This window comes from Delphinus delphis, chromosome 5 (assembly GCF_949987515.2).
Source record: "Delphinus delphis chromosome 5, mDelDel1.2, whole genome shotgun sequence".
Taxonomy (NCBI): domain Eukaryota; kingdom Metazoa; phylum Chordata; class Mammalia; order Artiodactyla; family Delphinidae; genus Delphinus; species Delphinus delphis.
In genome coordinates this window covers 37,812,971-37,840,258 of record NC_082687.1, presented here as the reverse complement: position 1 = coordinate 37,840,258, position 27,288 = coordinate 37,812,971, and the positions used below count along the sequence as shown (strand labels likewise).

General features: G+C 36.4%; 1 protein-coding gene across 2 annotated transcripts in view; it reads left to right on the top strand.

The window, feature by feature from the left end:
• Positions 1 to 27,288, top strand: part of ARHGAP24 (Rho GTPase activating protein 24) — a 767,082-nt gene that overhangs the window by 132,246 nt on the left and 607,548 nt on the right. Inside the window, exon 1 of one of the 2 annotated variants that reach the window (XM_060012216.1) lies at positions 8,541 to 10,425. The exons of the other annotated variant lie outside the window; for it this stretch is intronic. The gene's annotated coding sequence lies outside the window, so the exon portion shown is untranslated. Of the gene's footprint in view, positions 1 to 8,540; positions 10,426 to 27,288 lie in introns of those variants that run through there. 2 annotated transcript variants of the gene reach the window in all.

Genomic DNA, 27,288 nt, shown 5'->3' with positions numbered 1-27,288 from the left:
TCTTGTGTAACTTGTAGTTAATGAAGTCACACATCTGAGACCAGCAGTGCCTAGCAACCACATTGCTCTTAATTCCCAGAGAGCCTAACATTCTCAGAGCTGGCAAGACAAACTAATAATGGTCTGCTTTAGATTCAGAGACCATCACGAACTTGATTGACATCTTGAAGGAAGTGAGAGGAAGCCAAAGATCCCAAGAGGTAAAGACTGCGATTGTCTTTCACCGCTCTGGCAGGAAAATTTCTCCTCCTGAATGGTCAAGTTACTCCTGAGTTGTCATGACAATCAAAACTCCCTTTAAAAGAAGTTGTTTGAGGAGATCATATTATTCAGTCTAGCGTTCTTTTCTCTCGTTTCCACAATTACTAATTAAATGTTGGGAAAATGTCACTAGAGAAGCAGCATTGCTGGATAAAAAGCCTAGAGAGTGACTTCTCCAGGAAACAGTTATTGGCAGCTTTATAAGGAAGAGAAATTTATTTTTGTTTCCTGCCAATAAAAACAATATTTTGTCAATTGTGGAAAAATTTGTCAATACCAGAATGTATAAAGAAGAAAAGAACACTTGCATTATCTCACTCTTTAGAAATACTTTATCACTTTGATATGTTCCTGCTCAGCCTTTTTGTATGTGCATATATGTCTTTTACATTGAGATTATACTGTCTGTACAATTTTGAATTCTGTTGGCTTTTCCACCAAACATTATATCAGAAATGTCTTCCCACATTACATGCTTTTAGGAAACATAATTTTTAATCACTGAGTAATATTCTGAATAACTGGAGATATCATAAATGTATTTGATTCCCTTATTGTTGGATATTTATATTACTTCTAGTATTTTTGTTATTATAAATAACATTGCAATAAAAAATTGGGGGACATAAATATTTGCCTGAATTTTTCCTGGAGGCAGATTTTGGACTTACTTGTTCAAGGAGTATAAATACTTTAAGTCATTCTGGCAAATATTTATTATTCAGGCTTGACAGACATTCATTTCAACTTTCTAACTTGTCCTATGATTTAGCATTTATTATTAGAAAGATTTGTATGTCCCTATGTCATTAGACTTCCATATATTAGGCAGTTCATTGGTACTATTTAGAGATATGTGTGTGCATGTGCCTGAATGTATGTGTACATGTAATGACAGCCAGTGTTTGTGAAACTGTTTTTCATGAAACATTAGTCCTGTGAGGTGTTAAAGCATGTGCTGAGGGGCAAAAATAGCTTATGCTCAAATAATGCATGAGTACTGTTCTCACTGCTCTTTACGTTTTCTCCACCAAACTACTCACCCATGGCTAATACCAGCACCAAATGAGCATCAGTGAATTACATGGAACTGAAACAGTCAGATTCTCTGGTTTAATACCAGCAAACAACTGTGCCACGGGCCTGACAATTCTGCCTTTCAAATACGGAATGATTTTCAGAGTCTCTAGAAAGTCTGATGGCAAACAAAAGTTTTAATGCTCTCTGCCTCATCTTGTGTGGACAGAAACATGGGATGAAGATAAATGTGTGTGAAAGCTTCTGCCCTTTCGTGTCACAGAAGGGAATGTGGCCTACTGAGATTAACTGGCTCCAATTCCAAAGGTCTGGGGACTTTTGTTGAGATACAGAGACTCTCAGGGTGTTTTCTTCATATTCCTTTTCACGTATTAACTAGGAAAGAACCACAACTCCACCTAAAGTAAGACAGATATTAATCAGTGGTTTCACAATTATGTTTTCCCACATAGTAGAAGGGATTTTCATTCTATGCAGATAGGAGAGAAGATCAAGGGTGCTGTCTGTTAATTAGAGAAGTTTTTTTGTCATTTAGTAATATTTTAACCTCTTTTTGTTTCTCTGAAATGATGCAGTTGTACATATTTTGATGTGAGCATACTTAGGTGTCTGTTATAGTTCAATGGTTAGAAAAGGTGGCTGTTGGCAGCTATGATATTCTTATTTCTTTCCTCAGGGGACCAGTTGGATGCATTGTTCTTGGTTATTTACGAAAATTTTACATTCATGGTGGCTGCCAAGAAATGAAGGACATAATTATTTACCGAGAAAACCTATTGAATACTTGTGACTCATATTGTTTTATACTTCCTCAAAGGAAAAGATGACTATTCACTAAATAATTTAATATTATACTCATTATAAAAAAATACCATAAAATTAATCAGATCTTTGTTTTAACCAGCCATACTTCTTACTTATTTAAGATACATTTACATTAGCTGTAGAACCTGAAAATAAAATTTTTTTGCAATGCAAATTAAATTCTAGGAAGCTCAGGCATCAGGGAATAACAAGGAGGTGAATAGAAGTGCCGTAAAAAGGAAAACTATAGTAGAGATGATGGAAAGTTCTCAGAGAAAAAATATAGGAAAGGGAATTATGCTCAAAATTTTAGAAGGTTCTTCTCTTCACAGGAATGAGATTAGTTTCCCTTTAATTTTCACTATTGATCCTATATCTGCTTTTTGGAGCTCCATGGAATTGGTCTAATTCATCACCCAATAATAGCCCTTCATCTATTAGAACAGCCATCATTATTTCCAAGAGTGCCTAGTGTTGTCCATTCACATTTGCATTCACATATTTCTTGCAATATCATGTACACATACATATAAAATTTGTCGTGTATATTTGTATACACTCTCAGTACTACATGCTTTTAGCCAAATGATATTGTTTTTAAGTAATTATTCTTGGAAATAATTTTTAAGCCTTGGTCAAATCTTCCCTTTTCTCTTTTGGCCCTTCTTAGTAATTAGGAGGACATAGATGTATTTACATGTTTCCACCCACTGCTGAGAGTCAAGGTGTAGTTATAGGAATCTGGAATAAAAATTCTCCGAAAGGCCCTTTTTCTCTGATGGCCCCTGGAAACCCAACTGTTAACCCTCCTCCTCAGTCCTGACAGGCATCTTGACTCATGAGGTCCCCTTCTGGTATTTGAGAACTGCCAGGATCCAACACCATTATCACCTCTGTTGGGTTTACCTATTTTTAGAAATGCCTGAATACCCAGCATAGAGATATAATGCAAGATATGCTTCTTTGTAAATCCTTCTACATATGTGGGCAATTCAGTTCCCAGAGGCTCAGGTAATAATTATGGTTTTGGGGAGGCCCAGCCCTATCAAGTAGGGATCAACTCTCCTCTCCCCTACCCACTGCTCCCATTTTCTTGTACTAAACTCATTCACAATTTTCAGACATCTCTGGATTTTATAAGACTGCAACTGGTGCGGATCTTTAAGACAGGTAGTTTTTGAAGGAAATTTTAGCTCCTAACACCTTTTTGAAGTTAAATAATACATGTAAGGCACAGAGATTGTTTTTGAATAATTTATGCATAAATATTCAAAAGGAAGAGCTCATTTGCATCAGAAGTAGAGGTCAGTGATAGCTCTAACACCAGTGAATTTAAAAATTATTAAGAAATTACCAAGAGAAGACATATTTACATTTTGAGAAATGGAATTTAGAGAATCAAGGTGTTTGGGTCAATTTTATGTGATTGCAGTTATCACTCTACTGTAATCTCTAAGTAACTCTATGTACAAAATATTGAGAAGGCTGAATATGTAGCCCAACTTAAAAGAAAAGAAGGACACTTATGTAAGGATGTATCAATGGCAACCTTGTAGCACCAATGGCAACTTCCTTACTGACTCTTGGATGTATGGTTTTTAGTGGTAAGCTAATTTTCTTCACTCGTGGGAACCGTGAAGGTAGTTCTCAAGATATCTTGGTCCTGCTCCTAGAAGTCTGGCAGTCATGGGAGAGGCTGCAATGAAAAGAAGTTAAGACCACAGATCATGGAGCCAGACTGGATTCAAATACTGGTTCAGTTACACATTAGTTGCAAGTCTTTGGACACATAACTTAGCCTCACATTCATTTAAAAATAGTGCTAATAATAGTCCCTATCTCACAGAGTTTTGTTATGAGAAGTTAATGGGTTGATATTTGTAAATTACTACAATATTGCCTGTAGTTAGTGCTATATAGACATTTACAAAATAAAATGAGAAACTTTTTGTCTGAAAAAGCTGTGAGTGTGATGACCTGTTGCTTCCATATGATAACATAAAGACGTTTTCTCTAGTTTTGTGTTCAAGTTGGCAAGTGCGATTTTGTATTATAACTTAAATATGTTCCACTGAGTTATAGCCACTGGGAAAAAGTTCTTCTCTTGGTCTCATTATTACATCAAGGAAGAAACTGACAGAGAAGAGATTCAACGGACAGTGTTTAAGAGAGCTGAGGTTTGGCTTAGAGACACCAGTATACGTGTTTGAAAATTAAAGACTAATATATATTGAGTATTTTTTGAGGGGGGCAGGAGATTTTATGGTGCCAATACCCAATCTGATTATTTTTAACTGGTTATATGAATAAACTAAGTAACTAAATTGACTTGGTTATTTGGGGGATATGTAGATAACTAATCTCAGAAAATGTTATAATCAGCCAGTCCAACAGCAGGGTTGGAAATAGATATAAGAATTTTTTTTTTTTTTTGTGCAGTGCACGTGCCTCTCACTGTTGTGGCCTCTCCCGTTGTGGAGCACAGGCTCCGGACGCGCAGGCTCAGCGGCCATGGCTCATGGGCCCGGCTGCTCCGCGGCATGCAGGATCTTCCCGGACTGGGGCACGAACCCGTGTCCCCTGCATCGGCAGGCGGACTCTCAACCACTGCGCCACCAAGGAAGCCCAGATATAAGAAATTTAAAAATCAAATTCTGTCTTGAATATCTAGAGTAGTGATTTCCATTTCAAGGTTTTGTAATTTATAATATTTAGATCTGCAATAAAAATATAAATACAACCTTTTAGAAAGATATGGATAGAAAGTGGGGGGAAATGTGTGCTGCAAGTCTGAGGCATGAGGAAAAGCTATTGGAGATCTTGTATACTTAGCATTTTCTACATAAAACATTGCCTTTAAATTATATTGACCTTCTCTCAAAGGTACATGTACTTTGAGGAGTGGTCCATAGCAGTGATGATCTAAGCCTCTTTTTACTTTGCAAGTAAGGAGTTTTTTCTTTCTCATAAGGTCTACAGAGCCTCACTTTTTAAATTAAGCATGCTTCATCAGCCTTGAAAAACACTACACTCAAGAGAAATGAAGGAGGTCAGAGAAGGGATAAAAAAAAAGAAAAAAGAAACACAACAAAATAACTACACTTATACCAAAAACAAAACAAACACAAACAAGAGACCAATAAAATTCGATTCATTAGACTTTGTGTTTCTACTCTTCACAATGACCATACAAGGAATGGGATATGTGATAATTAAGAAACAAACTAATGAGAATTAGTAGAATATAGTCCTGGCCCTGAAAAAGAAATCTTCTAATGTAGTCAAGGAGGCTGGCATACAAAATTAAGTGTGCCTTGTGATACATTCTGCAATAAAGCTACATACCAGGGACCAGGATAACCACAGAGAACCAAGCTAGGCTTTATAGGGGAGGACCTTATAAGATGATGGACCTTATAAGATGGACCTTATAAGATGATGTATATCAGGAATAGGTAGAAAAAGGGAAGGATATGTACACAGGATAGAGATGCAAAGAGTGCTGGATATATGTGAATGAGGATTGGCTCAGTTTTTAAAGAAGGCAGAGGCTGGGAGGGTAATGGAATATGTGGCTGGTAAGGTAGGATGGGGGTAGAGTATAAATGGTTATGTATTACCATACTAAAAAATTTAAAACTTATCCTACAGGCAGTGGGAAGGCCATAGAAGTTTCTTATCACATAATTATGTGGTAGAAAGAAGTTCAAGTTGTAGAGAATTAACTGGTATTTTCCCTATAATGCCTCTCAGACTTTTAAGGTGGCCATGTTTGTTTCAAAAAATGTTTTTCATACTTAAACTGCCAAAGAGCATAATAGGGTATTGTTTGCAGGCTGCATTTGAAAAGATCATTTAAGATAATTTTACACATGTGTAAATATAGATTTTTTTTCTTTACTCAATATTAAGAAAAATGGGACTCCCCTGGCAGCACAGTGGTTAAGAATCCTCCTGCCAATGCAGGGGACATGGGTTCGAGCCCTGGTCTGGGAAGATCCCACATGCCGCAGAGTAACTAAGCCCGTGTGCCACAACTACTGAGCCTGCACTCTGGAGCCTGCACTCTGGAGCCTGCGAGCCACAACTACTGAGCCTGCATGCCACAATTACTGAAGCCCGTGCTCCTAGAGCCTGTGCTCCGCAACAAGAGAAGCCACCACAATAAGAAGCCCATGCACTGCAACCAAGAGTAGCCCCTCCTCTCTGCAACTGGAGAAAACCAGCTCCCAGGGGTGAAGACCCAACACAGCCAAAAATAAATAAATAAGTAAATAAATAAATTTATTTAAAAAATACAAAGAAAAGTGATGTTGGTAGTTTTCTAAAATTTTCTAATTTAAAAAGGTACGTTATAAATAAGTTCAGATATATTCAATGAACTTTTTATCTACTTTTTAAAACATTTGCTTTTTTTTCTAGAAGAAGAAAATATTGTTTATCTATCTTTGCCAAATCCCTTAGAACTCTAAGATGAGAAAAATGATAATTCATTTCCTTCCTACTGACTATTGTACTAACATCCTGACATTTCTTCTTGCATCATTTGGTTTTAGCAGTCCGTGGTTAATAAGAATCCTACAAGCTTCTTTGCCAAGATGAAATTATAAGTTTTGATTCATTTCAGGAGTAAGTAGGTAGGGAGTTAGACTTACGTTTTCATCCTGTCTCCATTTACCTGAGTTTTACTTATGGCAAACCATAAGTCCCTTATTGTATCCTTTATTGTATCCTAAGTAATTCTCCATAGCTGTGCAATTGAGCTTATAGCTAAGTTCAAGTCTTTTTCTGATCTGCCAATGGCTCTTATTTGATGATGCTTATGTCATCATTTTAAGGCAGTTCCAAAGCAATCGAGAAGCTGGTGATCCTATTAGAAGATATCACCTGACTATCTAGAGTTCACAGGACAATGATTTAAAGGAATAGTAGTGCTATACGTAGATTTCTGTTAATTATAGACTATCAGGGTATCATATTCAAGGTTGAGCAAATATCTGATGATATGAATGCACAATACGACTCAGAAAAAAATGCAAAAGAAAAGGTAATTAGTGAATTACTTTTTCCCCTGAAAAATTTTTAATCAACTTTTTCAAGATATAATTTACATACACAATAAAATTCACTAATTTTAAGTTCATGGTTAGATGAGTTGAAAAATGCATATGCTTGTGTAAGCACCACCAAAATCAACCTAGAGAAAATTTACCTCACCTCAAGGCATTCTTTCATGTATCTTTTCACTTATATGTCTACTTTCAGTTCTAGTCAACCACTATGACTAATCACTATAGATTAAATTTACCTTTTCTAGAATTCCCTTTAAATGGAACCATAGGATGCATACTCTTTTTTTTTTTTTTTTTCGTGTGTGTGTGTGTGGTACGTGGGCCTCTCACTGCTGTGGCCTCTCCAGTTGCGGAGCACAGGCTCCGGATGCGCAGGCTCAGCGGCCATGGCTCACGGGCCCAGCTGCTCCGCGGCATGTGGGATCTTCCCGGACTGGGGCACGAACCCGTGTCGCCTGCATCGGCAGGCGGACTCTCAACCACTGCGCCACCAGGGAAGCCCGATGCATACTCTTTTGAGTCCAGCTTCTTTTACTTGGTCTATTTTTGAGATTCATCCACGTGTGAATCAATAGCTTCTTCCTATTTATTGCTGGGTAGTATTCAATTTTATGGATATACAAAAATATGTTTACCTATTCACTTATTAATAGATATTTGGGTTACTTCAAGTTTACCATTACAAATAAATCCGCTATGAACATGCACATATAATTCTTTGTGTGGGCACAAGGTTTCGTTTTTCTTGAGTGAATACCTAGTAGTGGAATTGCTTATCATCTGGTGTTTGTTTAATTTTGTGAAAAACCACCAAATTATTTTCTAAGGTAGTTAGCTGTACCATTTTATGCTTCCAGAAATGTGTGAGAGTTCCAGTTGCTCCACATCCTTCACAATATTTGCCATTATCAATATTTTTACTGTTAGTTATTCTAATATGTAGTGATATTGTATTTTTAAATTTGCATTTCTCTGAAGGCAAATAATATTGAGTGTGTTTTTAAATGCTTACTGGTCATTTATATTTGCCTGCTTTTCAGTTAGGTAGTTTGTCTTTATATATATACATATATATATATATGTATACATATTATATATGTATATATATAAATATATATATACATATATATATTTATATATATACATATATATATATACACATATATATGTGTATATATATATATGTCTTCCTGCTAATATGAACTACATCCATTGATTTTCCAATATTAACCCACGTGTACATTCCTAAATGGGATTAATCTCATTTAGTTATGATTTTATCCTTTTTAATTATTATAATTTTATTTGCATATATTTTAAAAAGATATGTTCATCTATGTTTATGAGAACTAATAATCTGAAGTTTTCCTTTCGTATAATATCTTCTGATTTTGTTATCGTAGTAATACTGGCTTTTGAGTTTAGAACAGCTTTTAATTGATGCCTGGTTTAGACCTACTACTAAGGCATTTTCCTTCCAGAGTTTCTGTTGAATGCCCAGGTATTTAAGGACTCTACTCTTTGGCTAGTATGAACTCAAATATCTCCCAGTCCCATCTGAGCTCTTGTTCAGATCTCAGCCCCCAAGTTGCTTTTTGTCTTGACTTGTGGGTTTCTAAACTATGCATCATGACTTCGTATTCGGCAAGAGTGGAGGAGCCCTCTGTGTGTATTTCTGGAGCTCTAGCTCTGTAGTGCTTTCATCTTTTAAAACTCTGCCCTTCAAATTCCAGGCACCCATCTCACTGCACTCAGATCTCTGTCTTCTTAACTCAGTGACATGTCTATGTTTTGCTTAGGATCCCCCTCCCTGCACCATGGCCTGGATAGTGTCTCCAGGTAGAAAGCTGGGAGAGTTGTAGGGACCACCCGATTTGTTTCCCTTTCTTCAGGGATCAACATCCTACACTGCCTGTCGTCTAATGTCTGAACACACTTTTGAATGTATTTTGTCCAGTTTTCTAGTTGTTTACTTGTGAGGGAGTAAGTCCATTTCCCGTTACTCTATCATGCTCAGAGGCAGAAATCCAGTGCCCTACTTTTTGTTGTTGTTTAAAACCAATTGAGTTAAGCACAGTGTCTGATCCTGCACTCTTTGGTTGGAGTGAATGAAACACTGCATGAATGAATAAAGCACTGGGTATTTTTTCAAATTGAGACGCGATATGTGCCTTCTTATTTGAAAGAGGCCATAAATAGGCATCCATTCATCAACTGGATGTTCACTGAATCCAAAACCAGTTTGGTCAAATGACAAGGCTTAGAAACATGACTGAGATCCCTTAAGAACTGGCTATTTATTTAAAGATCCAGATTTTTTTTTTTACAAAATAATGGAAGAGTTTTTCGCTCATATATATTTTAAAAATCTAGTTAGCTTTATTTGAACACCATTTTTTTCCACCTTCAGAAATAGTACATGAATAAAAACCAGGAACACCCTTAATCTATTTGGATGTATGCAACACAATTTTATATAATTTTAACAGTAGGCTTAAGCTAGGAGTGGAGAGAAGAACTGAGGTCAGTATGCTCTGAAAGAGAAACACTGCCACGTTATTTTATGGGCTCAGAGTATCAACATTTCAATTGATTCAATGAAATATTATAAAGATGAAACTAAAGATTAACATCATGACAGCATACATTTTTCAATCATGATTTTGAATTATGATGAAAATTTGTACTGTTTATCCATACCAGTTTGTCTGTTCCCTTTCATGACTAGTAATAAGCAGTTATAAAATGATAGCTTGAAGTTAGAGTTTAGCCCTCAACCCTAGACTCCTGAAGCAACTTGGCCTTTTAGGGAGTCAGACAGTTGACTTTGGCCTCTGATCAACAGAGTATACCAACCACTAGTTATTTTATGTATTAATGACATTGAGGTATAATAAGAATGTAGTTTGAAAATTATTAATGTGCTTTCTTCTTTCACCTTTTTGAATTTAAGACCTTTGCCCTAGTTCCCCAGGGGTAGACATTGCCTGGGACTATATTAGGAACTGATGGTGTAGAATACAAAGAGAAAGACCTAGTTAATATTCACCTTCTGATATGCAAAATAAAATTATGCCACATGTTAGTCTTTCGGATCTTACCATAGACTAAGTTTGAAGGACTCTGTTCACAGTTTTCTCTAACAGTGTAAAGAATACACTCCTTCCTTCTTGACAGGCCTTCTCTGATAGAAGGAAGATGTGACATAAGGGAAACAGAAGAAAGCTCTTTCCCCTCAAGGCTGGTCCAGGTATTTGCATGATGAAGGTTGGAAAGAAAAGAAGATACCAAAGCACTTAGATGTGTTTGTCCCAATTTCCTTTTGGGGCTTTGGTTGTGGTTAAGCTCACAGGCTCACTAAGTTTAGGGGGCTCAAGAAAGTTAGGGCTCTTGACCTCGTACTTGTATGGGTCTCTGAAATGAGGCTACACACATTAAAATTGGGGAATACTATTGATCGGTTGGATACTTTGAAGTTTATAAATCCTGGGCTGAGTATCAGGACTATTTCAGGAGGCAAGGTGATCCCAACAGCACAGGATGGAGTGGATATCTCAGCCTTGGGCTGGTGGAGGTGGAGCTTTAGACTAAGGAGTTGCAGCCATCAAGGACTAAAACCAGATTGAGTTGGTAACAGATGGCTGATGCTTCCTATGAGTGCTTCTAGAGCTGAAACACTGAATCATGAATTACTGACTCTAAACTGCAACAAAGGAGGCCAGCAGGGCTCATAGTGGCAAGGTGAACAAAGGTTATAGCCCTTTAGGACAGTGGACAGCAGGGAGCACATATCTGAGGATTAGCATGTAGTTATTTCTATCAATTCCAGGGGGACCACAATACTCCCAAGGACACCTGTGCTCTACACTCTACCCTTCTCTACTCATACAGATTCCTTAGAGAAGTTAGGGGGAGGAATAGAGTGTTAGAGACACTGAGAATTTTTATCCAGAGAAAATGAACCCAATACAATTTAATCCTTAATCTGTAGCTTTAACCAGAATTGATGAGTCAATCATTTTTGCCCTCACTAGGGGGTCAACCACAGAGATTATTTGTGGATAGGAATTTGTTAAAACAAAATCAAAAAGCTTCATTTCCTCTGCATGTTTAACCTGAATTTAAAAATCACTTTAATTAATGGTTTGTAATGTTGATATAAATTTTACCCAAATTATCTGAATTAGTTTCATTGAAAATGGAAATCTAAAATGTACAAAATTCTATTTGAAGTACTATGGCAGGTTCAGCACACACATGCATGAGTGCTATCATTTTCTGCCCCTCCTCTACCCTCTGTTCCTTTAATTTCCCAATCATACCCACCATACCATCACTAATTAGTCAAAAAAATTGTTTTGTTTTGTTTTACTGAGACAGGAAACAGGCTGTACAAGTTTTTCAACATGGCACTCTAGGCAGCAACTACTAATTGCTCAAAGTTAGTAGGATAGAAGAAATTTATTTTGCAGCTCTGTACAAAGAGGAACCCAAAGATCTTTAAGATATGGTCTCTGCCTTCAATTGAATAATGAAGAATGTAAATCATGTGTAGAAGTTAACTAGTAAACTAGGTAGTTTATGATGTAGGATGTATAAGTGTGGAGTAAATGAATGCTACAGAATTTCACACAAGGAAGAGAAAACTGGAGGTTGGGAAGAGAAAACATGAAGAAATGTTCATCAAAAATGTAGTTCTTCAGGTACACCATAAACGCAATTTGGAGAGATGCAGAAAATAAAGGAGGGAATTTTCTGATATTGTGAGTAGCCCTCAAATTCCCAAGTATACTGGAATAAGCCAAGTATGCATTATAAAAAAGTATGTAAAAGTTTGGGCTCAAAACCTCACTCTACCACTTACCAACTTGTCAACTTGGATGAGTGACCTCAGCTCTTTGAATCCATTTCCTCATCTGTGACAATGTGGATGATAATAACCAAATATTAGTATTTTTGAGGATTAAATGAAATAACTTAAAAGGCACCGAGTTAAGTACCTGGTGCATAGCTCAACAATGTTATTTAACTCTATTTCCTTCCTGTTCATCATTGCCTTTCATCTCCTTTGACTCAGCAAGTTTCTCTTATGGAAGATTTTGTTCCATGTAGAGTCTTCCTATTCCATTATTTCTTTGTATGACACCTTTCTAATTCCTATTATGTTGAAAATTCAGAAAGGATCATTTAAAATAAATGCTTCCTAAAGGAACCACAAAACCAAGAATCTTTAATTTAACTGCCACAGATTTAAATATTCACATTTCACAAGCTCAACCTTAAACCCCAAGTACAATAAACTTTCTCATGAGTAGAATAGTTAAAATGGTTGCGTGTACTAGAGACTTTTTGTTAAGGACATTACATTTTCTTATCATCTTTGAATATGGTCATTATATTTTGTTGGCTATTTTCAGTTCAAAATGCACCATGTAGTGTATGGGGATTTAGATACAGGGTAATTTAGCCACATGGCTCCTATCATTACACTGTCTGGGCAGAGAAACCTGAGCTCAGCTGTGCCAGTGTTTGTTTTACTTCTTACTAGGCCTCAGGCTAAAGTGGAGGTGAGGAGTTATGCACATGTGGAATTAATAAAATGTGTTGAGATCAGATTACTATTAATTGGATGATGTAATTCCACATTATCAAATTTTCTGCTGGAAATAAGGGTCTACCTGCATTCTGAACACCTGTATCCTTAAATGATAAAACCGTGTATACTATGTGTTTTGAAGAATGGTCACAGAATTCGGTGACTTGCCAAGAAATGTAACTATCAGTTTATAGCTAAATAGGTATTATGTTCAGATTGGGTTATGGATCGATAAGGAGAGAACTTCTCTATCTCTCTATCTCTTTATCTCCCTATCTCCTTCTGTGTCTCTAATCCCTGCCAAGGATATGGACCCTAAAGGAAATGAGGTAGCTACATAGAGCAAAAACAAGTGCAATATTTTTAGTAAGATTTTCCTCTTGCCCCTGGACTCTTTATGCTTCTGACATTCTTGGACTTTGGGGATCCTGCTAGGGTTGGGAAAGAGGCTGAATTTGCTACTTCCTTGCTCTTTTCTACTTAAGTTTAAATCTCATTATTGACAAAAGTAATCTATATGCTTGTTGTTTAAATACATCAGGTTCTTCTGGTTCATTAACCAAATTCAGAGCTAGCAACTACAGGTGGAAAATAGAGTCAATGCCTGAATGTCTCTTAAAAATATCTCTGCATGTGGCTTCCAAATGTCCCAGAATATCTGTTTTCCCAAACCATATGAGACACTTTTCTCTTTTATCAATGTCTGGGGCTTCCTAGGAATTGAAGGATGAGGCTGGCCTACTGAGAGGATGGTACAAGTTATGAACACCACTAAGAATTTGTAATTTGTCAATTGGTTAATGTTAGCTGTCTTTTGAGATCAAATGCTCAGAAAGTTATAGACATTTTGGTCTCTGGGCTCACATGCAGTTTGGGATTTTTTCTCTTGGTATCAGTAAGACCAAGACCTTATTCCTGGAATGATTTCAAGTTCATCACATGCTCAGGATGGTTGTGGTTTTAGTAGTATTCACTGGAATAGTGGCTCCCAAGTGCTGGTCTAAAGACAGTGCCTGTCTTAACAAGGGTTCCACTGTTCCAAAGTAAAATGGAAAAAATGTTGGTTTCCCAAATTTATAGGGAAAAATTTTAGAGGTCTATGAAATCTGAAAGTTAGGAAATTATTGTCCTATCCTATACTAGGACAAATGATTAAAAAGATTAAAAGGATCCAACAGCATTTTAACTCACCTATTACAGTAACTGAAAAAAATAATTAGGGCAAATTCTAAAATCAGCAGCTACTCTGTTCTTTTCTTAGCACAGATTAAGCGAGTGAGATATTCTATAAGTATTAGAATGTCAAATATTGACCAGCAACATTGGTCGCTGTCAGGTAGAAAATAAGGTGGAAGGTAAATTAGATCATATTTTATATTTTGTTTATATAAAAATAGAGATAAGTGGCCATGGATAACTCTATATAGAGAAATTCATTGAGAAATTTACCTAGGGGAGGTGAAATCTGGGGAGGGATTTATGACAGTAGTTTTTTTTTTAATTTGATACATTTATATATTGTAATATAATGGCTGAGGTAGCAATATTTATCACATTATATAATTATAGCACAATGTGATTTCCTATATTCATTACACTGTGCATAGATCTTGATGGCTTATTTACTACTTGCTACATGTGTACCTTTAACACCATCAGTCTTACCCCCACCATCCCATGCTCTGGTAACCACCATTTTTACTCTCTGTTTTTTACACGTTTAACTTTTTTAGATTCCACACGTAAATGATATTATACAGTAGTTGTCTTTTGCTGTCTGACTCATCTCACTTAGCATAATGTGCTCAAGGTCCATCCACATTGTCACAAATGGGAAGATATATTCTTTCTCATGACTGAATAATATTCCACTGAGTGTATATTTCACATCATTTTTGTCCATTGACCTGTTGATGGGCATTTGGGTTTCCATATCTTGGTTATTGTGAATAATGCTGCCATCAACATGGGAGTGTGTATTCTGCTCGAATCCTATTTTCATTTGCTTTGGATATATACTCAGAAGTGGAATTGCTGGATTGTATGGTATACCTATTTTTAACTTTTTTGAGGAAACTCCATATTTTTTTCCATAGTGGTTGGACCAATTTATATTCCCATCAACAATGTATAAAATTTCCCTATTTACCACATCCTTATCAGCACTTGTTGTCTCTTGTCATCTTGATAATAGCCATTCTAACAGGTGTGAGGTGATTTCTCATTGTGGTTTTGCATTTTGCTAATAATTAAAGTTGAGTATTTTTCATGTATCTGTTGGTCACTTTGATGTCCTCTTTGGAAAAGTGTCTATTTAGTTCTTATGCCCATTTTTTAAATTGAATTGTCTGTTTTTTTGTTATTGAGTTGACTGAGTTCTCTATTTTTTGGATATCAATCACTTACCAATATATGGTTTGCAAAATTGTACCATTATGTAAGTTTTTTCATTTTGTTAATTGTTTCTTTTGCTGTGCAGAAGCTTATGAGTTTGATGTAATCTTATTTGTTGATTTTTTTTCTTTTGTTGTTTCTGCTTTTGTTGTTATGCTCCCAAAATTATTGCCAAGACCAATATTGATGAGCTTCTTCTTGACATTTTCTTCTAGGAGTTTTATGGGTTCAGTCTTATGTTTAAGTCTTTGATCCATTTCAAGTTAATTTTTGTAAGTGGTATGAGATAGGGGTCCAATTTAATTGTTCTACATGTGTTTCTCCAGTTTCCCCAGCATTATGAGCTAAAGAGACTATCTTTTCCCAATTAGATATTCTTGGCTCCCTTGTTGAATATTAGTTGGCTAGTGATACCTCCAGCTTTGTTCTTTTTCTTCAAGATTTCTTAGGGATTGCATTGAATCTGTAGATTGCTTTGGCTAGCATGGCCAATTTAACAATGTTAATTCTTCTTACAGATCAACATGGATGCATTTACATTTGTTTGTGTCTTCTTCAACTTCTTTCAGCAAAGTTTAGTGGTTTTCATTGTACATATATTTCACTCCCTTGGTTAAATTTTTTCCTAAATATTTGTTTTTGATGCTATTATAAATTAGATTGTTTTCTTTATTTCTTTGTCAGATGCTTCATAATTAGTGTTAAGGAATGAAATTGATTTTTGTCTGTTGATTTTGTAACATGCCACTTTACTGATATTGCTGACTACTTCCAGAGTTTAAAAACTTATTCTTTGGGTTTTTCTATATATAGGATCATAGGATCATATCATCAGCAAATTACAATTTTAGTTCTTTGTTTTCAATTTGGATGCCTTTATTTCTTTGTCCTGTCTAACTGCTCTAGATAGTACTATATTATTTGAATGGGTGTGGTTGAGAGTGGGCATTTTTGCCTTTTCCCGATCTTAGAGGAGACATTTTCAATTTTTCTCCATTGAGTATAATGTTATCTGTGAGTTTGTCATATATGGCTTTTATTATGTTCCTTCTACACCCACTCTGTTAAGGGTTTTTATCATGAAAGAATGTTGTATTTTGCCAAATGCTTTTTCTTCCTTTTTTCTTAATCTAGCTAAAGGTTTATCAATTCTGCTTCTCTTTTTGAATAACTAGCTCTTAGATTTTTGATCCTTTGTATTGTTTTTCCAGCCTTATTCATTTATTTCTGCTTTGATTCTTATTATTTCCTTCCTTTTACCAACTTTGGGCTTAATTAGGTCTTCTTTTTCTAGTTCCTTGGGTTGTAAAGTTAGGTTATTTGAAATCTTTCTAATTTCTTAATATATGCATTATTGCTATAAACTTTCCTCTCAGAACTGCTGCATTCCATAATATTTGACATGATGTGTTTTCATTTTCATTTGTATCAAGATGATTTTTTATTTCCCTTTTGATTTCTTCTTGGAACCAATGGTTCTTTAGAAGTGTGTTGTTTAGTTTCTGTATATTTGTAAATCATCTCATTTTCCTCTTGTTGATTTCTAGTTTCATACCACTGTGGTCAGAGAAGATAGTATGATTCCAGTTTTCTTAAATTTGCTAATATTTGTTTCATGGCCTGTCATATGATCTATCCTGGAGAATATTCCAAGTTCACTTGAGAAGAATGTGTGCTCTGCTTCTGTTGGAGTGTTCTGTATTTGTCTATTATATTTATTTGTTCTAAAACGTATTTCAGTTCCAATGGTTCCATTGCTTTTCTGTCTGGATTATCTGTCCATTGCTGATAGTAGGGTATTGAAGTTCCTTACAATTATTGTATTTTTTTCTACTTGCCCTTAAGATCTATTACTAATTGCTTGATATATTTCAGTGCCTTGGTGTTGGGAGCATATATATTTATGATTGTTATACCTTCTTAATGTATTGACTCCTTTATCATTAGGTAATGACCTTCCTTGTCTCCTGTTAGCCTTTTTGGCTTGAAGTCTATTTTGTCTGATATAAGCATGGCTATGCCCATCTTCTTTTTATTTCTGTTTGCTGAGAATATCTTCTTTCATCTTTTCACTTTAAACCTGTGTGTTTCTTTAGAGGTGAAATGAGTCTCCTGTAGGCAGCATATAATTGGACCTTGTTTTTTGTTTGTTTTTTAATCTGTCCAGTCATGATGTCTTTGATTGGTGAGTTCAATCTATTTATATTTAGGGTGATTATTGATATGTAAGGATTTACTACTGTCATTTTATCTTTTGTGTTCTAGTTATCTTGTCTCTTCATTGTTTTCTTTTTCCTTCTGTTTCTGTCTACCTTTGTAAGTTGGTGGTTTTCTATGATGAAAAACCATCTTTCCTTTTCTATGTTTCATGTCTCTGCTCTAGATTTTTGCTTTGTGGTTGCTATGAAGTTTACATAAAACATCTCATAGATAAAATAGCACTTTTCCTGCTGATAGCAATATATATTTTTTCATCTATACAGGTTTTACCCTTTTGCTCTTCCCCTTTTATATTTATTTTTTTGACTTTTTTTTTAACATCTTTATTGGAGTATAATTGTTTTACAATGGTGTGTTAGTTTCTGCTTCATAACAAAGTGAATCAGTTATACATATACATATGTTCCCATATCTCTTCCCTCTTGCATCTCCCTCCCTCCCACCCTCCCTATCCCACTGCTCTAGGTGGTCACAAACCACTGAGCTGATCTCCCTGTGCTATGCGGCTGCTTCCCACTAGCTATCTATTTTACGTTTGGCAGTGTATATATGCAGAGTGAAGTAAGAAAGAGAAAAACAAATACTGTATGCTAACACATATATATGGAATCTAAGAAAAAAAAAAAGGTCATGAAGTACCTAGGGGTAAGACGGGAATAAAGACACAGACCTACTAGAGCATGGACTTGAGGATATGGGGAGGTGGAAGGGTAAGCTGTGACAAAGTGAGAGAGTGGCATGGACATATATACACTACCCTTTTATATTTTTGATGTCACAAATTATCTCTTTTTATACTGTGATTTCATTATCAAGTTGTAGTAGCTATAGTAGTTGTAGTTGAAGAGCTCCTTTTAACATTTCTTATAAGGCTGGTCTAGTGTTGGTGAACTCACTCAGCTTTTGTTTGTCTGTGAAAGCCTTTATTTCTCCTTCATATCTGTAAGGTAACTCTGCTGGATAGAGTATTCTTAGTGGGCAGTTTTTATCTTTCAATATTTTGAGTATGTTATTCCATTCTCTCCTGGCTTGTAGAGTTTTTGCTGAGAAATCTCTGATAGCCTAATGGGAGTATCTTTGTAAGTTACTGTTTTTTTCCCCTGGCTGCTTTAAAATTTTTTTTTTTATTATTATTACTGACCTTTAACAGTTTTAATATAATATGTCTTGGAGAAGGTCTTTTTCCCTTGAGATAATACAGTGTTCTATTATCCTCATGGACTTGTATATCCAGTTCCTTCCCCAGCTTTGGGAAGTTCTCAGCTATTATGTCTTTAAATAAGCTCTCAGTTCCCTTCCTCTCTTCTCCTTCTGGGATACTGATTATTCTTCTGTTGCCTTACCTAATGGAATCAGATAGTTTTCGTAGGGTTTCTTCACTTAAAAAAAAATCTTAGCTCTCTCTCCTCTTCCACCTGTACTATTTCTATATGTCTATCCTTGAGCTCACTAATTCTCTCTTCCATATGACCTGCTTTATTTCCAATGCATCCTAATGCATTCTTCATCTCATTTTTTGAGTTCTTCAGTGGCAGAATTTCTGTTTGGTTCTTTTTTAGGATTCCAATTTCTTTGGTTAAGTACTCCTTCTGTTCATTAATTTTATTCCTAAGATTGCCTTTCTTGAGTTTTCTTGTAGCTCATTGAATTTCTTCATAATAGCCACTTTTAAATTCCTTATCAGTTAGATCACAATATTCCATGTCTTTGGATTCTACTGCTAGAAAATTGTCATCTTCTTTTGTGATAACCTATTATTGTGACTTTTTATGGTGTTTGATGAAAAGTGCCTCTGCCACCACATTTGAAGTAGTAAACACCTTTCTTATTAAGGCAAGGCTTTGTTTACTTTGATTCTAGTAATTCATTAGGTTGATAGTTATCTGCCTTTTGTTTTCCAGAAGGTGGTGATATAGCACAAGTTTTTGGTTTCTCTTATAGTTGCTGACTAAGGTTGGGAGCCTGAACATAAAAAAAAAACAAACTAAGGGTGGCAGCAGAGTCGGGGGAGGAGGTGTGAGGAGATATGTACTTAGCACTTATGGCTTTGGATGTACCCATGTCCTGGTAGGGGAATCCTCAAGTGAGAGGGTCCCAGAGGATTGTGGGCAGTCCTGTTGCCTCCAGGAGACAGACAGCAGGAGACACTTTCTATCAGCTCTCTGTGTCTGCATACTTCCCTCTTCCTTCCCTTCCCCCAGTCACTCAGGTCTCCCTTTTGAGAGAGAAACTGGTCCCTCCATCTGTAGTACATGTGGCCAGGCAAACCCTCCCTCACCACCTTCACCTTCTGCTTCCTCTGCCAGAAAAGTTGTACTGCCTTCTCTGCTATCACAGCCTCTGTTGCTGCAGGCTCCACTTCCTCCATCGTCCAATCCCCCACTTTCAGACAGATGAATATCCATCTCTTGGGTGTCCTAGTGTGTTGTGCAGTTTCTTCCCCCTTTAACCCCCACCTCCATTTGTGGCTGTCTGATTAGTTGTGAAGCAAAGAGGAGAGAAAAAAAGAACGACTCAAATCACCATGATGCTGACATCACTCTCCTCACAGTAATTAATTGATAGATTCAGGTATGTCTCTGTCATCATTGACTCATCAGTCAGCATGTGTTGAGGGCATAACATTTACTGAGAATTCTGTCATCTCTATGTTGCTTTTGATTCACTTACTCTGTTACACATCAACCTGTGTGTGGTGACTGCTTATTATTTCCCTAGTGTGACAGACCTGGATATGCTCACTGGACATGACTAAGAGCCAAAGAATCTATGGTTGTCCATTTAGCACAGTCCTGTGATTCTGAACTTCAAAGTCCCAGGTAAAAGCTGTTTACTTATTTTTCTACTGTTGTGTTTGTTATAGGTTATCCTACACATCCAGGTGACAATTAACTTAGTGCCTAGTTTCCAGGCCTTCTCAAGTAAAGCAACTCACTATTGATAAATCATTCACCAATATATTGTTCAGTTAAGCCTCCTTAGTTCAGTGAGTATAATAATGGTATCATCTTAGACCAAGTTGCATCTCAGGCAGGAAATATCCCTCAGAGCTAAGTAAGTAATTATTTGGCTTTATATTTTTTGTTCTTATAATGACTAATACCAGGTGATGCTTTTAGGTAGCTTGAGATTTATGAAGCACAGTGCCTAAATCTCAATGAATGTAACAGTAGGGGCAAATAACTATACTCTGTACTACTGTATTTGCAAGACACTAAGTGCATTATATATTTCACTTCATGTAAACCTTTTAAAGACTCTGTGAGATGGCTACTACTATTATTATTATCCCCATTTTACAGATGTGTAAACTGAGGCATAGAAGGGGTTAAATAATTGTCCAGAATGGCAGTGAGTGGTGAAGCCAAGTTCTTTGACTGCTGACTGCAAATACTGAACCTGTTGAGTTGGTTGTTGATGGCAATCATGCAACCATCACATAGAAGGGCAGATTTGTGGCCATTATTACCTTCCTAAGATACAATAAAACAAAGGGCACAAATCTTATTTATTATTGATTTGCTTGTTCTTTCAACTGATTTTTAAATTTAAAAAAATTTTTAAATTTTCACTAAATTTTAGATTCTTTTCCCGTATAGATCATTACAGAATATTGAGTAGAATTCCCTGTGTTATACAGCAGGTCCTTATTAGTTATTTCTTTTATACATAGTAGTGTGTATATATCAATCCCAATCTCCCAATTTATCCCTGCCCCCTTAACCCCCTGGTAGCCATAAATTTGTTTTCTGCATCTGTGACTCTATTTTGTTTTGTAAATAAGTTCATTTGTACCATTTTATTTTTAGATTCCACATATAAGTGATATCATATGATATTTGTCTTTCTCTGTCTGGCTTACTTTACTCAGTATGACAATCTCAGTATTAGGCAGGATCTAATTTGAAGAGAGGAAAACAGTAGACTGAATGATACAAAACTGCTGTACTACAGAAATGAGTTTCTAACCAGGCATGTGTGTCGTTCCTCCCCTAGTATTTCATCATCCCTGCCATCACCATCATCATCATCACCATCCCACGGTTTTGATGACCATGTGGAGAATTTTCTCCCCAGAGTAAACACTGTATTATTCATTAAAGGCTACTTCCATCTTCCTACATATACTCTTCCACCAAATTTTCTTTTAAATGGAAATTTGTTTCCCAGCATAGGATGAAAGGAGCATTTAACTCTAAATTTCATTTAATTTTTCTAAATTTAATTTCTAAATTTCTAAAATTTCTAAATTTTATTTTTAAATTTTCACTAAATTTCAATAAAATCATTAAAACTAAAAAAAACCTTCTGCTATCTTGCTTCTCATTTTATTAAAAAAATCCAAATATAATTCTCTCTCTGTTGTACTTAGTTGAATAATTGTCTTTTTTTCCCTTAGTTTATCTTATTGGCCCGTAGAACACAGTACCTTATGTTCCAGAGGTTTCTTTTCTCCCTTGATTTTGGAACAAAAGACTTATTAATATGTAAGTATTGAATTTTTTTTAGATTGATCAGTGATCTCTGATGGATGTTATAGCAAAATTTAATCGGAACAGAAAAAAATAATGAAGTTTTATTTGTTCATGTTATATAAGGTTTACTTTATTATTAGAAAATTTTTTTTTTTTTTTTCTGTATGCGGGCCTCTCACCGTTGCGGCCTCTCCCGTTGCGGAGCACAGACTCTGGATGCGCAGGCTCAGCTGCCATGGCTCACGGGCCCAGCCACTCTGCGGCATGTGGGATCTTCCCGGACCGGGGCACGAACCTGTGTCCCCTGCATCGGCAGGCGGACTCTCAACCACTGCGCCACCAGGGAAGCCCTCTTCTAGTTTTTTATTCCAATTATTTATAGGACATTTTCACTTGGATGTCCACATCATTTTAAACTCAGCTAGGAGGCAATATAAAGTTATGGTTAATAGCATAACAAAAATAAGTTTAAATTATGATTAAAGTTAAGTTTTCTATAGTAAGATAACTATTAATTGAACGACCACCAAACTAATTCTCATCGTTAGCTTATATTGTTTCTATCAATAATTTCTTTTCCTAAAAGAAAATGCAAAATGCATGCCAACTGTGTTTGAGTCAAAATGAATTTATTTTTGTGTCTCTTTCACATAAATAAATTAACAATGAACTATAAACTCTGAGAAGAGTTGTAGCTACAGGAGTTTGAAGGTTTTTTAACCTTTACCTTTTTTGTTTCTTAACATCTTTATTGGAGTATAATTGCTTTACAATGGTGTGTTAGTTTCTGCTTTATAACAAAGTGAATCAGTTATACGTATACATATATCTCCATATCTCTTCCCTCTTGCGTCTCCCTCCCTCCCACCCTCCCTATCCCACCCCTCTAGGTGGTCATAAAGCACAAGCTGATCTCCCTCTGCTATGTGGCTGTTTCCCACTAGCTATCTATTTTACATTTGTTAACCTTTACCTTTTATTCTGGCATAAAAACTTCAAGCACCTCTTCACCAGGGAAACCTTTACAAAAGTGTTTATCAGCTTCAGCCTCTTCCAGGTTCTTGATAGAATGAGGTACAAGGCAAGGGTCTAAACTTGAAAACACCCATGTCCTAGCTTATTGGAGGAGCTGATGACCTAGTTATCTGGAGTTCTATTTGACTGTGCTCAGAAGATTGTGTGAAAGAGGAAGACTGGACACATTGGAGCCTGACAGTTGTTGCCTCTGGTGACCCTACACTAAGACTCTTAAGTGATCAGATCACAAGAGCTGCCCCTTGTTATCTCTAACAGTGTTATGCCTATCTGGACATAAAGAGTTACCTCACTCGAGCTTTTGGGGCTGTTCTAGTTGGGGATCAATGAGGAGAGATAATTTTAGACATAGCAATGAGGCACCACTAAAATTAACCTCTGGCTCTGTCCCAGGGAATCAGTGACAGAATCCTAGAGAAAGGCATGGTGAGGCACACTAAAGAGTCAAATGAAAGTGGTGTATCATTAAGGGCATGTTAGAAACAGAAAACACAAGGCTTCTAGGCTTTAGGTTTTATATATTTCATACACATTCACATCCTTCTGCAATTGTTCTTTAGAGCATAGCAAAGGAGAAACTGGTACTAAAGCAATGTGACAGGAAGAGCTTGTACAGATAAAAATGTCAGTAGCAAATTGAGAAGCAGAGGATTGTGTTTGGGAAAGCTTAAAAAATGGATGCCTGAATCTATCTTCTGAGAAAAATTTTAGGTGCCTTCATAATGTTTTTCTGCGTTCTTTTCTTCCTTCCTTCCTTCCTTCCTTCCTCCCTCCCTCCCTCCCTCCTTCCCTCCCTCCCTCTCTCTCTTCCCTCCTTCCCTTATTCCTTCCTTTCATCTTTCCATCTCTTTTTTAATGCTGTTTATTGAATATGTATTTGCTAGACATGGTGCTAGGTATTAGTAATACAAAATCATTCCCTTAAGTGTTTTACTTTCTATTGTGGAAGTCAGAAATGTAAATCATCAATTATAGAACAGTAGGGAAAGTGTTGTGATAAATGTATTCAAAGTCTGCATACAAACCCAGAGTCAAGTAACCTAACATGGCTGAAGAAGTCAAGGGAAACTTCTTGGAGGTGAGGGGACTACACTGACTCCTAAAGCCTAGAAGATTAGATGAAGATTAAATATGCAAGGGCAATCTCAGTAGAGATGTCAAATAAACTTAATAATGATTAGAATTGGAATGCAAGAGTTAATAAAATCTGTTTTACTGCCACTGGAAGAAGGCAAATAGGCAACAACAACTGCTTCGAAGATTGGTTCATCAATTTTTTATCATCATAGAATTTTGGTCTCACTAGTGCTTAAGAACATGGATATGAAAGAGAGAAGTTGAATGTTTAGATTTGTCCAGAGCTGGGATTTTGCAAAGAAAGGAACAGTGGAAGGAGGATGGGTTATAGAGAAACTCGCATTTGGGAGCCCTGGATGAGAAGGGAGAAATTTGCAGACTGATTATGTTTCTGGGGCCAATAGAGACCACTGTTTTATTTATACCCTCAAAGTCTTTGATTGGACCCCTAAGCTCCACCTGTCTGTTTTCTTTCATTCAGGTTAGTAAATACCTTTATCTCTGGACATCTACATATAAGTAAATAAGCTGAGAGGTAGAAGAACATAAAAATTCTTAAATTCTGTCTTAAAATTTTTAGGAATATGTCAAAACTTTTCTTGAAATTGGAAGAACCTTTATGTCTCTATGGCAAATACCTTCCATGGTGGGGATAGCAGGGAAAGGCAGGGTGAGTAAAATCCTGAGAGTTGCAATGCTGGTTGTTAGGGGTTACTTTATGGGATAGTATTACAGGGAATCGAAGAGAGTCTAGAGGTGCTTAAGGAATTAATTTCTCTGTTGGTGGTGGCTAAGGCCTTGCCTTGTTAAAAAATAGAAACTATGCGTTTTATGTGAGCTCATATCTTGTTCGTGGGCTATGAAGGAGCCCTTTGGAAAGAAAACTTTAAATCTGGCTTGATTGCCCATGTGTAAAAATATCTGGGTTTCTACCTAGAGTACAGAATACAATGCATAGATCTAAAACATGAAGGTGATTTTTAAGGAACATGTAATTGTCATTATCCTTAAATTAAGCTTGAATATAGTTTTAATTTTAGTAATATTTATTTTTTAAAGTGTTGGGTATCTTATCCTAATAATGAAGTGTTACCGCCCTTCGCCAAATTCTGAAATAATAATAAATGTTAACTACTGAAAATCTCTATGAGAACACACAGCCTCTCAGTGACAATTAAAAGCCCTGTGCCTATTTAGGTGATTCTGACTAACTGTCCTTCAGGATAAAAGTGGGAATAGAAAGATTAGTTTTTTAGAAGAAATAAATGCTTATGTGTTTAAGAATTAGTTAATCATTGCCACTGGTTGGTTTCAGACACTCACACGAAAAGATTTTATTTTCCGCAAAAGACTTAAGAGCAGTGTTCTATCAAACCCTCTTTTCTTCTGGGTGGCAGCCTCCCCAGTGGCATCTTATTCTAACTCTACCATTTTGGGTTACACTTAACTATTAAACTAGTCTTATCCTAGTTTTGAAATGTAGTCCTGCTTATTTACAAACTCCTATCTTATATTTAATTGAAAATGCTTTTTGGCCCAAGCACAGGTAGATTTCTGCATCTAGCATTGGAGTAGAGGGGCCTTTTCACACCCCTCTTCTTATTCTCTGTATGTGTAATCTTTAGTTTGGGGGCAGGGAGGAGATAGAAGAAGACATTTCCTAAAAGACTGTCTGGTAGGTTGGCTGTCAGTGATGGTAAAGTTGCTACCTCATTTTTGTCTGCTAGTGATGCATCTCTGCCTAACATTTGTTAGTTCTTCAAGTAGGTCAAGGTGGGGAGTTTACTCATAATTCTCTTCAATTTATACTAGACCCCTTTCATTTATACCCCTTTACCCCAGTCAGTTCACCACATAGCCTCTAGCTGCAGGAGTCCCAATGCCTAGCAATTGACCCATATACCAGTTGTACCTGAAGTTGACTTTGCCAAGAGACCATTGAAGCCACAGCATTATTCATGCCAACTGAAGATAGTGTTGACATCTTCCTGGATTCCCCATTTCTCACTCCCTCTCTTTCCTCATCCTTTGACCATGTCCCAGTAGAACTATTAGCCCAAATGGTGCCGTTAAGTGAATTGGAAAAAAAATTTCCAATTGAATTAGGAAAAAAAATGTTTTCCAAATGAATTGGAAAAAAATTTTTCCAATTGAATTGGAAAAAATAAAACTATGTATCTCTTTCATCTATGTATGCAGAGATGTATGACTGTGCCAGATCTCACAGCTTGACTTTGGAGCATGGTTTGTATTTCAGTCCTTGTTTGTAATCTCATCTAGGTGTTCTTGTGCAGTGCATGGCCTTTGTGCTCACATAGGGAAGTCCTGAGTTTTGGTGCTCATTTTGCTAGCCCTGTGGCTCAGCACTCTCAAGATACAAGCTGATTTCTCTCACCAACAAGGTCACATTGGGTGAGAACTGTTAGTGTACCAACAACCTTATAGTAAGTGATGTTGAATTCCTTGCTTCTCACATGAGGGAAAAAGAGTGTAAGAAATATTACTGCTCCAAAAACTCTACGTTATGCTGAAAGCAATCTCTGCTGAAAGCAATCTCTTGCAGACCCTCTCTTATAGCTCTAGATGGTAAAACTCTCCAAACCAGTTATCTTCCTTGGCTACTGAGAGCAGGGGAGTTATGTGACTTCTTTGAAGTCACCTCTAGATCAATGGTTCTAAACTGGGGAAATTTTGCCCCTCAGGGGACATTTGGCAATGTCTGGAATCATTTTTGGTTGTCACGACTAGGAGGGAGGAGTTACTCCTATCTAGTGGGTAGAGGACAGGGATACTGCTAAACATCCTACAATGTAGAGGGTGTACATCCTACAGTCCTCCCTGCCCCGCCCACAACAAAGAATAATCCTGTCCAAGATGTCAGTAGTGTTGAGGCTGACAGACACCCCCCGGAACACTGCCAAGCATCTTGTTCCCCACATTGCTAGGGGTCAGGAAATGACCTTATCTCAACTTCTCACATCAAGGGACCAGGAGAACTAAGTTTTTACTTTTGATTTTTCACTTAACTTTGACTCTGGACAAATCTTTGCTTCAATTTCTTCTATCAAATGTGATAAAAGTATCTGTTGTACTAACTTTCTAAGATGGTAATGAGAATGAAATAATAGATATGAATGTTCTTTGAAAAAATTTCAAAAGCCACAAAACTCATTATTTCTGCCACATTGAGAGCTTTCTAAGCACAAAAGCATTCTGCTGACTATAGGGCTGAATTACTCTGCTTTATCCCCTTGCTTAACTGTAACATCAAGCAGTTCATTTAAAAAATATGTCACTTGTTTAAACATAGGATAGG